At 47.1% G+C, this 12,271-nt stretch overlaps 1 protein-coding gene across 1 annotated transcript in view; it reads right to left on the bottom strand.

Moving 5' to 3' along the window:
- EPHB1 (EPH receptor B1) overlaps positions 1-12,271 on the bottom strand; it is a 378,786-nt gene that overhangs the window by 144,100 nt on the left and 222,415 nt on the right. The gene's annotated exons all lie outside the window — the stretch shown is intronic.

Below are 12,271 nucleotides of genomic sequence, written 5' to 3'. Positions count from 1 at the left end.
GGAGGAGGAAGAGGAGGAGAAGGAAGAGGAGGAGAAGGAAGAGGAGGAGGAGGAGGAAGAGGAGGAGGAGGAGGAGGAAGAGGAGGAGGAGGAGGAGGAAGAGGAGAAGGAGGAGAAGGAGGCTTTTCAGGCAGTGCACCAGGGAATATGTCACGCACTTGAGGTCATCTATCATGTACATTGCAGAGGAGAAGGTCTGGAATGCCTGGTACAGCCCAATGCCCACTAGAGGTACCCTCAGATATGAGGCATTTTTTCTTAGTTCTCTCTGTGGTCAGCCTGTGAGAAGCCATGCCCCAAAAAGTCTGGCTCCAGGCCACCCCTCAGGCTTTCAATAGGCCTCATCTATGGAGACTCTCTACTCCAGACATCTGGTCTCCTCCTTGTAGATTCCTCAGAAGACTGCTTCTGCCTGTCCTACTTCCCTTAGGCCCTTCCTCACCATCACAGCTCCCGACTCTCCTTGTCTCCAGGAAACCTGCTCTGAGTCATCCTCCTTTGAGACAGACTAAAACTTACTGCATGGTCAACTCATTTGACTTCCTCACTAATTCATTCAACAAACATTTACTGTGACTCTTCTGAGAATATGATCCATGGAATTTAGAGAACAGAGCTTGCCCTCAAGGAGCTCTTGATCTAGTGTAGTCATACAATTATAATACAGTGTGATTGTCACTGCAACAGAAATACCATTATAATGGCTTCTGCTTACACAAAGCTCATCTTATCAAATATATTGTTCCCTACGGAAAGTACAGAGTATTCTTTAATAATAGCAGTAGCCACCATCTGTTAAACATTCTTGTTAAGTGCCTTGCATGCATTACTCTATGGGGTAGCTATTATTATCTCCATTTTGCTAATGAGGAAATTGGGACACGGAGAGGTTAAAAAAGTTACCCAGAATTACACAGTGGGAGAAATGATAGTGATGATATACATATAAACTATCTGAAAAATACCCACAGCTTTTCTACTATGACAAGAAGGAAGGACTACTTCCTATGCTGGTAAAGTTTTTGCACTCCTTTGCTCTTTTGAAGTGAAGTACAGGGTTTTGTTATTCTGGAAATGCCCTGGGGCAGGAGTTCATCTCTGATGAGAGGTAATTTCTGAAATGGAATGCTCTGGAATGGCATTACCCAAGAGTATTCTATGGAGTCCATGTTCTTTAGATTGTTAATACCTGTTACTTACAAAAGTGTTCTGTGGCCAGGTATTTTGAAAATGTACATTGAAAAAGTTAATCTCATTTTTTATTATAGAATTTCTAAGAACTTCCCAAAATGGAATACAGAATGCTGTTTTCTCAACAAGACGCCCTATTTTGTAGAGCATCCCCTGAGATTCAAGTTCCATGGAACACACTAGCGTAAAAGTTGTTTAGATGATCCAGCAAGATTTCTGGTTGTAACCCATGTATAAATGGGCCATTTGACCACCACCCACCCCAGCACATTCAAAAGAAGCTTCTCAGGAGAAAGAAAAAATTACATTTTTACTAAAGATTCAACAAATAAAATATCAGTGCTGCCCCTGAGTGGCAAACCGAAAGTATCCTACACTGTGGTTTACTAATCTATCTTTCCAAGTCCACTCAGTAAAGTCTCTCCCTTTCTTCCCTCTTCTTCCCTTGCTTCTTTCCACATCTCTTCCTTGTCTTCTCTGAGAAGTATTTGACCCTTTCCATTGTAAATCATCCAGTGTTGCTGGGCCATTCAGTTCTAGAGCTGAAGAACACAGAGAAATCCCAGGCCTGGGCTGCCCAAGCATAGCAGAAGCCCTTTCCCTGGAAACTGGGGGAGAGGAGAGTGGTGAACTGAATGTATTCATGGGTCCCCTGCTACACTGTAATTTTCTTAATGTATCAGTCCAGGAGGAACAAGGTGTTTTCACTTGCTTTCCAGCCTTTAAAAGCCTACTTGTTTTGCATTTAATAAGTTAAAAGCATAAACAATCATCCTGATATCCACAAGTAGCAGGGGATTTAAAAAGTGCCTTCCTTTGAGATTTCGGATGGAAGAAACTCAGACAGAACTGGGTGCCCTGAAGTCTCTAGATTCTAGGAAGGCCACAAGGGGAGGAAATGGAGGAAAGCAAGTCCAAGCTGAACTTTAGGGAGAGAAGCTCAGAGAAAGGTTGGGGAGAGAGGTCTTGGGAGGGGTGGTGACTCCATCCTTTCCAGGACAGTGAACACTGGGCAGTGATCAGACAGTCCTGGGTCCCATTCCTGGATCTACTGGTTCCTAGCTGAGTGACCACTGGAAAGTTATGTAATGCCTCAGAGCCTCAACCTGCTTGTCTGTATTAAGGATCTATAAAAAAGGAACTTACATTTCTCACAACTCCCACAGATGATTAGAATTTAATAAACTCAAATATGAAAATGTTCCTAGCATTAATAAATGCTAAATAATGCTAATTTCTTTCTGCTACTGCTTACCCCACTCCCTGTTGAAAAGGAAGTTTTCTTTGCAGGAACTTGTAGAATTCAGGATCAGAATATAAGTTTGGGGTCCCAAAGCAGGCAAATTGATCTTGGAATCCAAGTGATGAATGTGTTTCTGCACAGATTATTTCTGATTTGTATAATGGTGAATTATTACATCTGAAAATATATTTACGTGTAACTATAAAATGAATCTCCTTAATATTCAGATTCCATAAGTTAACATTTTAATAAAACCTGTGTCTAGGCATCCCCTAATTTATAAAGAAGCAACATTTCTAGGTTCAGTTATTAAAGTTTTAGATCGTAACTTGTAAGCATACTTGAGCTATATTTTCTCACAGAATTAATGCCTTAAATAATGGTTAAAGTGCCAGGCTATTCTACAAAGCCTGTTTAACTCATCTGGTATCAGACACCAGTAATAAGACACAGAAGTTAACAACATTGTTATTATACTAGAAATTTAACATAGAAAAATAAATAAGAAAATTATGCTGCCCCTTGAGAAAATGCAGCTTTAATTAGAGGTGATACATGGAGCTTCTGGGTAGATTCTAACAAAGAGTATTTAGGCCAAGAGAAGCAAAAGCAAAGGATCTCAGCCCAAATAAGTCACCTGAATATGTAAAGCAGGTGGGAGTAACACAGTGAAGAATGGTGGGGCTCTGGCAGCCTGCTGACGGCATACCTGCCTACAGGCTCTACAGTTTTACGAAACTAGTAATTAAATACTGTGATAAACTAACCAAGCACATATACAAACTTTCAAATAATTTCGATGTAGACAGCACAGTTCTTTGCTTTAATATCATTAAAGCAAAACTCAGGGTTGCCTCTCTCTTGATATAAAAGTATGGTCAGCACAATCACTACAGTTACGAGCCCCTCATTCAACAAATGTTTACAGAAGAGCTGCCCGAAGCTAGAGACCTTTTGCTAGGACAGCAGAGTGCAGGAGGTGGGGGGCAGGCATCAGGAGGCACCCTTCCAGGTTGGGGAGGTAGACAATGGAAATGAAAGCTGATTCCCATATGGGATGACCTGGGCGATATTTGTGTGTACAGGCTGAGGGGACTGGTCAGGCAGGGTGTGCATCAGGATGCGGCTCTGTCCTTGTGAGATGAGGACCAGAAGAAGCATTTTCTTGTGGCAACGAGGAGGCAAGTTTCAGGAGAAGCAAAGACAAGGCAAAAAAAAAAGGAAGAGCTGGAAGAACAGGAGAGGTAGGAAGAGAAAGTAGGTCAGAGAGTGCCCAGTCCTTATCTCAGCCGGAAGGGGCTCATCACTATTCCAGGAGGTGAGTGGGAAGAGAAGAGCTGCATGCGCCTGGCCGTATGTTGGCACAAGACCTTTGTCAGTAAGACACCTGTAAGTGCAGGCCTGTACGGTTCTGACACCAGCACAGCCCAGACTGCTTTGTTTCCTTAAGAAAAGGGAGTTTGTTTCCCTCTATTGCAAGTGATCACAGTTCAGACAGGTGATAAATAGAGCTTCTGGGTGGCACCTCCCCACCCCCAACTCTGGCAGAGAGGAAGAGACGAGACCTGAGTACCAGGTCCCTAAGCATGTGTGTATTTGCCATTCCCCAGGCAAAATGCAGTGTTTCTCTCCCTTTTCAAGTGACAAGGGACCGGTACATGTGACCTCTAGCTGATATCCGAAGGTCACCTCGAAACGCCCACCCAACTTCTCAGAGCCTCAACCATGTAACAAATTACCTGGTGCTTACAATGCTCTCGAGAACACCCCTCCCCTCCCGTCCCTGCACGCAGGCTACCAGTGACACTAAATCCATCACCTACAGTACTATTACTTTATAAAGAAACAGATTAAGTGTCTCATAAACAGTGCAGTGATTGAGATAATGGAAAGCGCCTCTCGTCCCCATCTGCAGCATCAGGTTATGAAGCATTTCCAAGCAGCCAGGAAAAGGAAATTAATAGAAGCAAGAGGGAATAACCACTTTTATGCAATTTCCTCAGGAGATAGTGGACCATCTAATCTTTATTGGAGCCCTTTAACCTGTCACTCAGCACTCACCAGAGCCTCTTTAGCTCTCATGATTTTTTTCTGATAGCCAAGGAAGATAAAATGAAAACCTCAAAACATTATTTTATAATTTTCGTACGTGGAGGGTACACATTGCCTCTGCCCCTCCCTCATCCACTGAAGCCTCAAAACACAACATTTTTATGCAGCAGAAATGTGAGAGAGCTTAACTATTCCCAGTGCATGGTCCAGGGGGTCACAGCTACTCCACAGGAAGGAAATCTCTCCTTGCATTTTAAATGTGATTCTTCCCTCCACTGCCGCCTTCTGTCCTTGCTTTCTTTTTAATAATCTGATTACTTCTCCTGATCTAATTTTTTTCCCCAAATGAGTTTGCAAGGGTTCATGCCCATGAATATTCATTCCCTGCTTAAGAACCGGGTGTCTTTTTCTACAGGCAGGTGCAGGCCAGCAGCTGGCCAGTGAGGTCTGCCTGCCTCTAGGGGCGACAGTGAGCTGGGCAAGGCACTCACCCTTGGCCATAGCCTTTAGCTCAACTCTCTGCTCCTGAAACCTTCCTTTCCTCTCCACGCTTTGCTCCTGCTCTGTAGGAAAGGCAGAAGAGCCTCTGGGGGCAGCTGCAGGGAACTACGGGATGAGTGGTGGCGGCAGAAGGGGAGAGACACAAGAGCTTCCTGCAGGGCATGTGCACAGTTCTGCCCAGCTCTTCCCAGAGCTCTTGTGGTCCCACGTAGAGCCTGGTATGTAGTCATTACTGTGGCCGAATGTCTCCAACACCTTCACATTATTGGGTGGCTGGCACCATGGGTTATTGACTTTGGAACCCCAGGCATGATGCTCCATGGAAGGGAGAAGATGCTGGACCCCTGTGCTGAGATACCCGTGTCCACTCTTACCAGAAGTCTTTGCTTTTCCCAGAAATGGACCTCCCTGAGCAACCCCAGGGCATCCCAGTGGGAGCTAAGCTGAGCACAGCAGGTCAGGGTGGGCCATTTACTGAGAAAAACTCTACGACAAGAGTGGAGATGCCCCCTGCTGCAGGTCTCGGGGAGAGTGAAGACGAGCTGGGAAGGCTTCTTGGAGAAGGTAGACGTGCACAGGCCTTGAAAGATGGGTAACAGCTGATGCAGAAATGGGAAGGTGGGGCAAAGGGAAGAGAATGTGCCAAGACAGAGAGCAGGGGGCTGGCTTGCCTGGGGAAACTCTGGATAGTCCTAGAGGTTGCTAGGAACACAAAGCATTTAAAGGGGCCATGCAGGAGGTGCGCGTCTATGTCGACCTGCACAAACGAAGCCAAACGGGTCTCCAGTTTCTGCCTCCCTGGGCCAGGTGCCAGCTGTAATGGCCTGTGCAGAGGGGATACTTAGCTGTGTCACACACTCATATCACTCTTGGTGACACTTGCTGAAATTGATGAATGTTGCAGGCACCGCGACACAGACAAGACTGTAACTTCCAGTGCTATTAAGCTGTTCAGACAGCAGCAGCAGCAGCGAGCCTAGAATGCATCAATCAGCATGGAAGTTGTTAAAGAGGTGGGGTGGAGACGGAGGCCTCTGCCTGGGTGGAGTGGGAATGGGGAGATTACCAGTCAGGACTGAAGGATGACAAACAGAAGTGCAGGGTCCCAGGGGGAGGGGCAGGCACTCAGATCCTTGTCAGCAATGGCAGTCCGTCCCCAGAGAGCAGCCAGGCACAGCACAGCCAAGGCCAGGTCCAGATGTGGGAGGCATCAGAGCTTCTCAGAAGGGAGCTCAGAACTGCATCCTGTAGTCTTTGCCCAAGGTCAGTGTGGTTAGAGAGTGGGGGTAGCCATAAGGCAAACCCAGGTGTTTCCTAATGATCTAGGCCAATGATTCTCCAACTGTGGTCTCCAGACCAGCAGCAGCAGCATCCCCTGGGAACTTGCAGAAATGCAGAGTGCCTGACCCCACTCTAAACCTACTGAGCCAGAAACTCTGGGGTGGAGCCCAGTGATGAAAGTGTTATAGCAAGCCCTCCAAGAGACCTGATGCAGGTTCCACTTTGAGAACCACTGTTCTTGACTACCTGGTACAGTAGAAACATCATAGCCTTGGGGTCCAGGAAACCTGCCACTTAACTGGTTGTGTGATCTTAAACAAGTTACTTAATCCTCCGAATCTCAGCCCCCTTCTCTGTAAAACAGAGCTTTCTCACAGCTTTGTGAAGATCAGTGTAATGTATATAAACTTTCTGGAATGTAGCATCTCCTCAATAAATAGCAACTGGGTGTTTTCTGAGAGGTGCCAGGATGAATTTAAGTTATTTAAGGTGACCACTTACTCTATACCTGGAGCTGTGCTTGGCAGTGGGATACAAAACACACAAGGTCCCCCCTGATGGAGCGGACATCCTGGTGGAGGAAGGCAGACTCTAGACTGGAAATTCTAAGAGCGGGAATCAGGGTGGGGAGGCTGGAGCAGGGACCTAACCCCATCTTGGAGGGTCTCAGGCAAGTAGCATCCAAATTAAGACACAAAGACTAAGTAAGAGCTGTACAGATTGGCAAAGGTAAGATGGGCTAGTGAGGGAAGACAGAGAGGCCTCCACAAGGAGAGAGCAGCATGCACAAAGTCCCAGGAGAAAGAATGTGACTCAGTCAAGAAACTGAGAGCAGTGTTTCCATGGCTAGGCAGAAAGCACACATGGGGTAGGCATGGGTCACGTGGCAAGGAGGAGGCTGTCTAGAGACGTAACCTGAGTTCATGTCATCAAACAGCTTTATTATCTTATTATCATCAGGTCATGGAAGCCACTGATTGGACTTAAAATTTGGAAGAACTACAATCAGACTTTTGTTTCTGAAAGATCACATTGGCTTCTGGGAACAGAAAGGACTGGAGGGGTGGGGATAGTTAGGGAGAGACACAGTGGCCCAGAAAGAGTGATCATTATCAGGGTAATACAAACAGGGAGAAGTAGAGAGATTCAAGAGTCATTTAGAAAAGGAGGACCTAGTGACTCACTGGGATCACTGACTCATTCACTCAGCAGATAAGCACTGAACCCACCCTCCACATTGCATCCACTTGAGTTTACACTTTCTGCTTTCTGGAGTTCTCACTTATTTATTTATTTAGTTAGTTAGTCAGTTTCTTTATTTTTGAGAGAGAGAGAGAGAAAGAGACAGAGTATGAGCAGAGGAGGGGCAGAGATACAGAATCCAAAGCAGGCTCCAGGCCCTGAGCTGTCAGCACAGAGCCGACAGGGGGCTTGAACTCACGAACCGTGAGATATGAGATCGTGACCTGAGCCGAAGTCGGATGCTTAACCATCTGAGTCACCCAGGTGCCCCTCTGGAATTCTCTTTTAAATATCCAATGCCCTGGCAGTGTGTCCACTGTGTCCATGATGTCCATGACTTTGAGGGGATTGGGAGTGATATTAGGAAAGGGCCCACAGCAGGGAAGGGAGGTGGTGAGGGCTCACTCACAAACCGGGACTGGGCTCCCCTTGGAGCTGGCTGTGACTGCTCCCCAATTTTGTCCATCCTCTAACTGCCAGCCTCCAAACAGGGCTCAAGCAGCTCCTGCACCGAGGAAGGGATGCAACAGTCTTCAGACTCAGGAATCCTCAGCGGCCAGAAGAGCCTCCAGGACTCGGTAATGGGACAGGGAGAGGCCGCTAGTGGAGAGCCAGCCATGCATCTACTTTATTTACTGGACTCAGAAGATGCAACACTACCTGAGCCCCTCTCCCACAGGTCACCTGGACAGCCAGTAGCTGCGGAAAGCCCCTGGCTGCTTCCTAAAGCTTTAGTCCAACAGAGCCTTTCCCTGTGATATGCTAGCCTCATTCATTACATGCAACACGTATTTGGGGGCACTTTCTATGCGCCCCAAGTTAAAGATGAGAGTCACTTTTCTTACATTAGGAAAGAAGAAGGCTTTGTTTAGGAGAGGTGGCAGATGTGCGGGGAATCGGAAGTGGAAAGGGGCCTGGAGGAGCCCCCAATCCAGAGGCAGCAAATGGCCAGATGGGGATGGAATTCTCAAAGTGTCGGGCTCTAAGGGCAGGGCAAAGCCTCCTGGAAGACAGTCAATATTGTAGCCAGGTGGTGAAAGAGGTAGGTGAGTCTGTGCTGGGGGCTGGGGCAGAGGTGATGAGGTGGGTGGTCTGGTCTTTAGAAGAGAGCAGAAGCGCCCTGCCAGTAGCCAAGACCGACATGTTTAAGAGAGCATGGCCTCCCCATTTCCCTCTTCATCACCAAGGAGATGCTTCGCAGGGCCCCTGGGACCCAACAAACAGGAAGGCGAGGGTCAGATCACTTCAGCCACTCTAATCAGGTCATCTCTCCTGATTGGGCCCATTGGGCCACCAGGGCTGTCAGGCCTAAGCTTCCACTTCTATGCCAGGGGGGTGGGTAGGGAATCCCCAGATGTCCCCTCCGCAGGCCCTGTCTCCATAAACGTCAGAGCTTGGCTGCCAAAGTTCTAAAAACACCATCAATCTGGTAGCTCTGGGCAGCAGGCTAGGGGGACATATGCTGGAAGTCAGGCAGCTTCCCACATTTTCCAACTGAAGTGTTTACCCTTTGAGAAAAACCTATTTTAAGTACTTCCCCTGACACAGACCTTGATGGATTCCCTTAAAAAATAATTTATAACCAAGTTCGTAAGATGGACGAAGGTGACTTCTCACTGTGTTTCTTAAGGCTGGACAATGGTGAGAAGTCACCCAGGGCTCCTCATTCTTTCCTGTGGGCCAGGGGGCATGGGCTGGCCACCTGCACACACACAGATGGTTGGGTCTGGTGAGTCATCACACCCAGAAAAATAGCACTGCTTTCCTCTGCTCTCTCTGCTTTTCACAGAGCAAGTATGAAAAAAAAAAAAAAAAAAAAAAAGAAAAAGAAAAAAGAAAGAAAGAAAAGAAAAAAGAAACAAAAAAACCAACCATGTTTGGATGCATCACACACAAATATCATTTCCCCTCCAAAACCTGACAAAGCAAATAGTACTCTTCTCTTAGGAAAGCTTGCTATTGTTTTTCCCTTTCCAAGTTTCATTGCCCCGGGGCTTTGACAAGTCCACAAATCACAGGTAGCCAGAGTGGGAAAAGACCTTAGAAATACCCTAGAACAAGGTTAGCCAGCACTGCTACAATCACTACCTCACATGCTGCCTACGGCAGATATCACTAATCAATCACAGCTCTCATTCCCACTCAACCCAGACCAGAACTCCGGATCTTTAACACAATGCCCCAGGTAGCCACTCTTCATGGATCAAAGATGGCACATCCCATACCTATGATGGGGAAACTAAGGCTGGGAGAAGGCACTGAATGACTTTTACCAAAGGTCCACAGTCAGCAGGGGAGGCAGAGCAAGCCACGGTGTCTGCTCCACCTGCCCACGTGACCCATCATCAGAACCAGCCTGCTGCAGCTCTGCGGGGCTTACCCCATCCCTGCCCCCACTGCCTTCAACTCTTTCTCCTTCTCATCTTCGAGGTCAGCCCCACGGTGCAGCCTCCTCTCCGGCTGGGATGCCAGGGCACCTAATTATTCTCTCTATGTGCATCCGGGGAAGAGCCGCATTATGTTTAAGTAAGTGTAGCTAAGAGGTGCTGCATCTCAAGAGAAGGTCAAGTGCTGCATATGTATAATATAAGATTAAGATTTTCCCCTTCTGTGGTGTACTTGATAAAATAATTTTGCTGTGACCTTTACAGAAACCCAGGAGTAGAGATGGGCACAGTGGAATTTCCAGCTTCTCCCCAGGTCACCAAGTCATAAACACATAAATCTGTAACACACCATTCAAGTGAGACAAGTAAGCAAAAGAAATGATTTTTATTTTGCGGTAATGAAGGAGCAAAAGCTTTGAGGCTGAAATTCTCAAGCTGTATTGCCAGAGCTGTTAGACAGATAAAGGATAGGAATCCTTCCTCCAAACTGCCTCGGCCTTGTCTGTCAGCCAAAGAGTGTGGCACGGGCCTCCTGGCAGAATGTGAGAGAAAGGTGGCCTGTCCAAGGTCACAGAGGAATCAAAGTTAGATCTAACCGGCTCTGCCACACCCTCGCCAGGGTTCCACCCCATCTCAGCTCCTAAATTGCAGTGACAGTGGATGTAGCCCTTTGCAAGTCCCAGAGTCTACTCTGGAAAAGTGAAACAACCAGAAGTAATATAATCAATACTGAAATAATAAGGTTATACTCATCCCCCAAGGTTCTCCAAGTAGGAGTGAACGTGATAAGGCACAACCGTTGTATGACATTTATCCAAAAGGCCAAAAGGCAGATAATTTGGCAGAATTTACTTTGTCTGTCCCATGACTTTTGCTCAGGAACCTCACCAAATCTGCAGTAGCCTCTGACCACAGAAAGGGGGTTCGAGGGTTCTAGAATTCTAGAATAGGGAGGATGCCCTTCTTCTGAACAGTTGAGCAGGGCCCACACTAGGAGGCCGTGAGCAGACCCATGGCTACTACAATGAGAGCAGCTGGGGAGGGCTCCCGCTGCAGGGCAGGGGAGGCAGGAGAGCATCAGATAGCTGTGTTCTCCAGAGTGACCATTTATTCCCAAGTGCTGAGAGGTAATTTCCAGAATGCTCTGTGTCCTCCCTATTTGCAGTTCCTGGATGAACATTAGCATTACAAACTGCCTTCAGGTTTGTCAGTTAAACATGATTAAGGGAGAAGCTTGCAGCAAAGATCAGAGGTGTTAAGGGTGCACTTAGCACTTAGATCTCAATGTGCACTTATGGGAAGAGCCATTCAACTGAAGGCCCCACATCAGGGAGGACCTAGGGAAGGAGTAGCAGGTACAGACCGAAGGGAGGGCTGGGGGGGGGTAGTAGGAGGGAGGCAAGTGGGGGCAGGTCCTGCTGAGCAACTTGGGAAAGGCCTTCCCCCAAAGGGAACAAGTCCAGGGCCGAAGGGATGACAGGAACCTAGCTGGACAGGAGACCACTCTGCTGGTTCCCTCCACTACAACAGAAGGGGCCCACTCCTCCTTGTCCATCCTCCACCCCCAGGCTTCTGGGTCAAGCCAGTAAAGCTCTTTTATTAAATGAGAGACTAGCATGTCCTGCGGAGCACAGGATAGGGTGGGATGTTGGACCAGCCCGCTCCCACCCTCCACATCTCTCTAGCGAAAGGTCCATAGGTTGCCAAGCTGACTACCACCTGCAGAAATTGGTTATAAAGTTGTGTTGATATGAGTAACAATAATGTTAATAACAATAGTAGCCAGCATTTAAATAAGCACTTTTCATGGGTCAGGTGCTCAGCATGATCTCATTTTATGCTCATAATAGCCCTAAGAGTGCTACAATTATTCCCATTTTGCACAGGAAGAAACTGAGGCTCAAATAAGGTCAGCAGCTTGTCCAAGGTCCCCGTCAGTGGTGAAGCCAGGCATTGAACTTGGGCTGCCTGACTGACTCCAGAGACTTGATAGCTCATTGGCTGGAGTATCTTAAAATCAAGTAAATTTCCTTGGAAGCAACAAAAGTTAGTGTGTATCACATTAAATATAAACTATGGCCAGCATAACCTCATGGGGACAAGAGCACCAGCCCCTGAGTAACAGGCTACACGACTTATGGCCATAGGAATTGAGTTCTGTCATCTGTCTGAATCTCTGTTTCATCTGTAAAGACAGAGCAACAGTCCTTATCTCCAGTTTCACTGGCTATGATGTTAGGGCTCAGAGGGGTAAAACAACTCGCCTGATCTTCACAGCTAGACTGTGGCAGAGGCAGAATTCAAAACCAGGTCTGCCAGGCTTCAATGCTGATGCCCTTTCCAGTTATTTGCTAAGGTAAGTTATTCATGGGGA

Source organism: Lynx rufus, unplaced genomic scaffold (assembly GCF_022079265.1).
Source record: "Lynx rufus isolate CCGP_SWC_20201006 ecotype Redwood Valley unplaced genomic scaffold, mLynRuf1.p SCAF_5, whole genome shotgun sequence".
Classification (NCBI taxonomy): domain Eukaryota; kingdom Metazoa; phylum Chordata; class Mammalia; order Carnivora; family Felidae; genus Lynx; species Lynx rufus.
The sequence above is the reverse complement of the archived record's forward strand: the minus strand, read 5'-3'. Positions and strand labels throughout refer to the sequence as shown.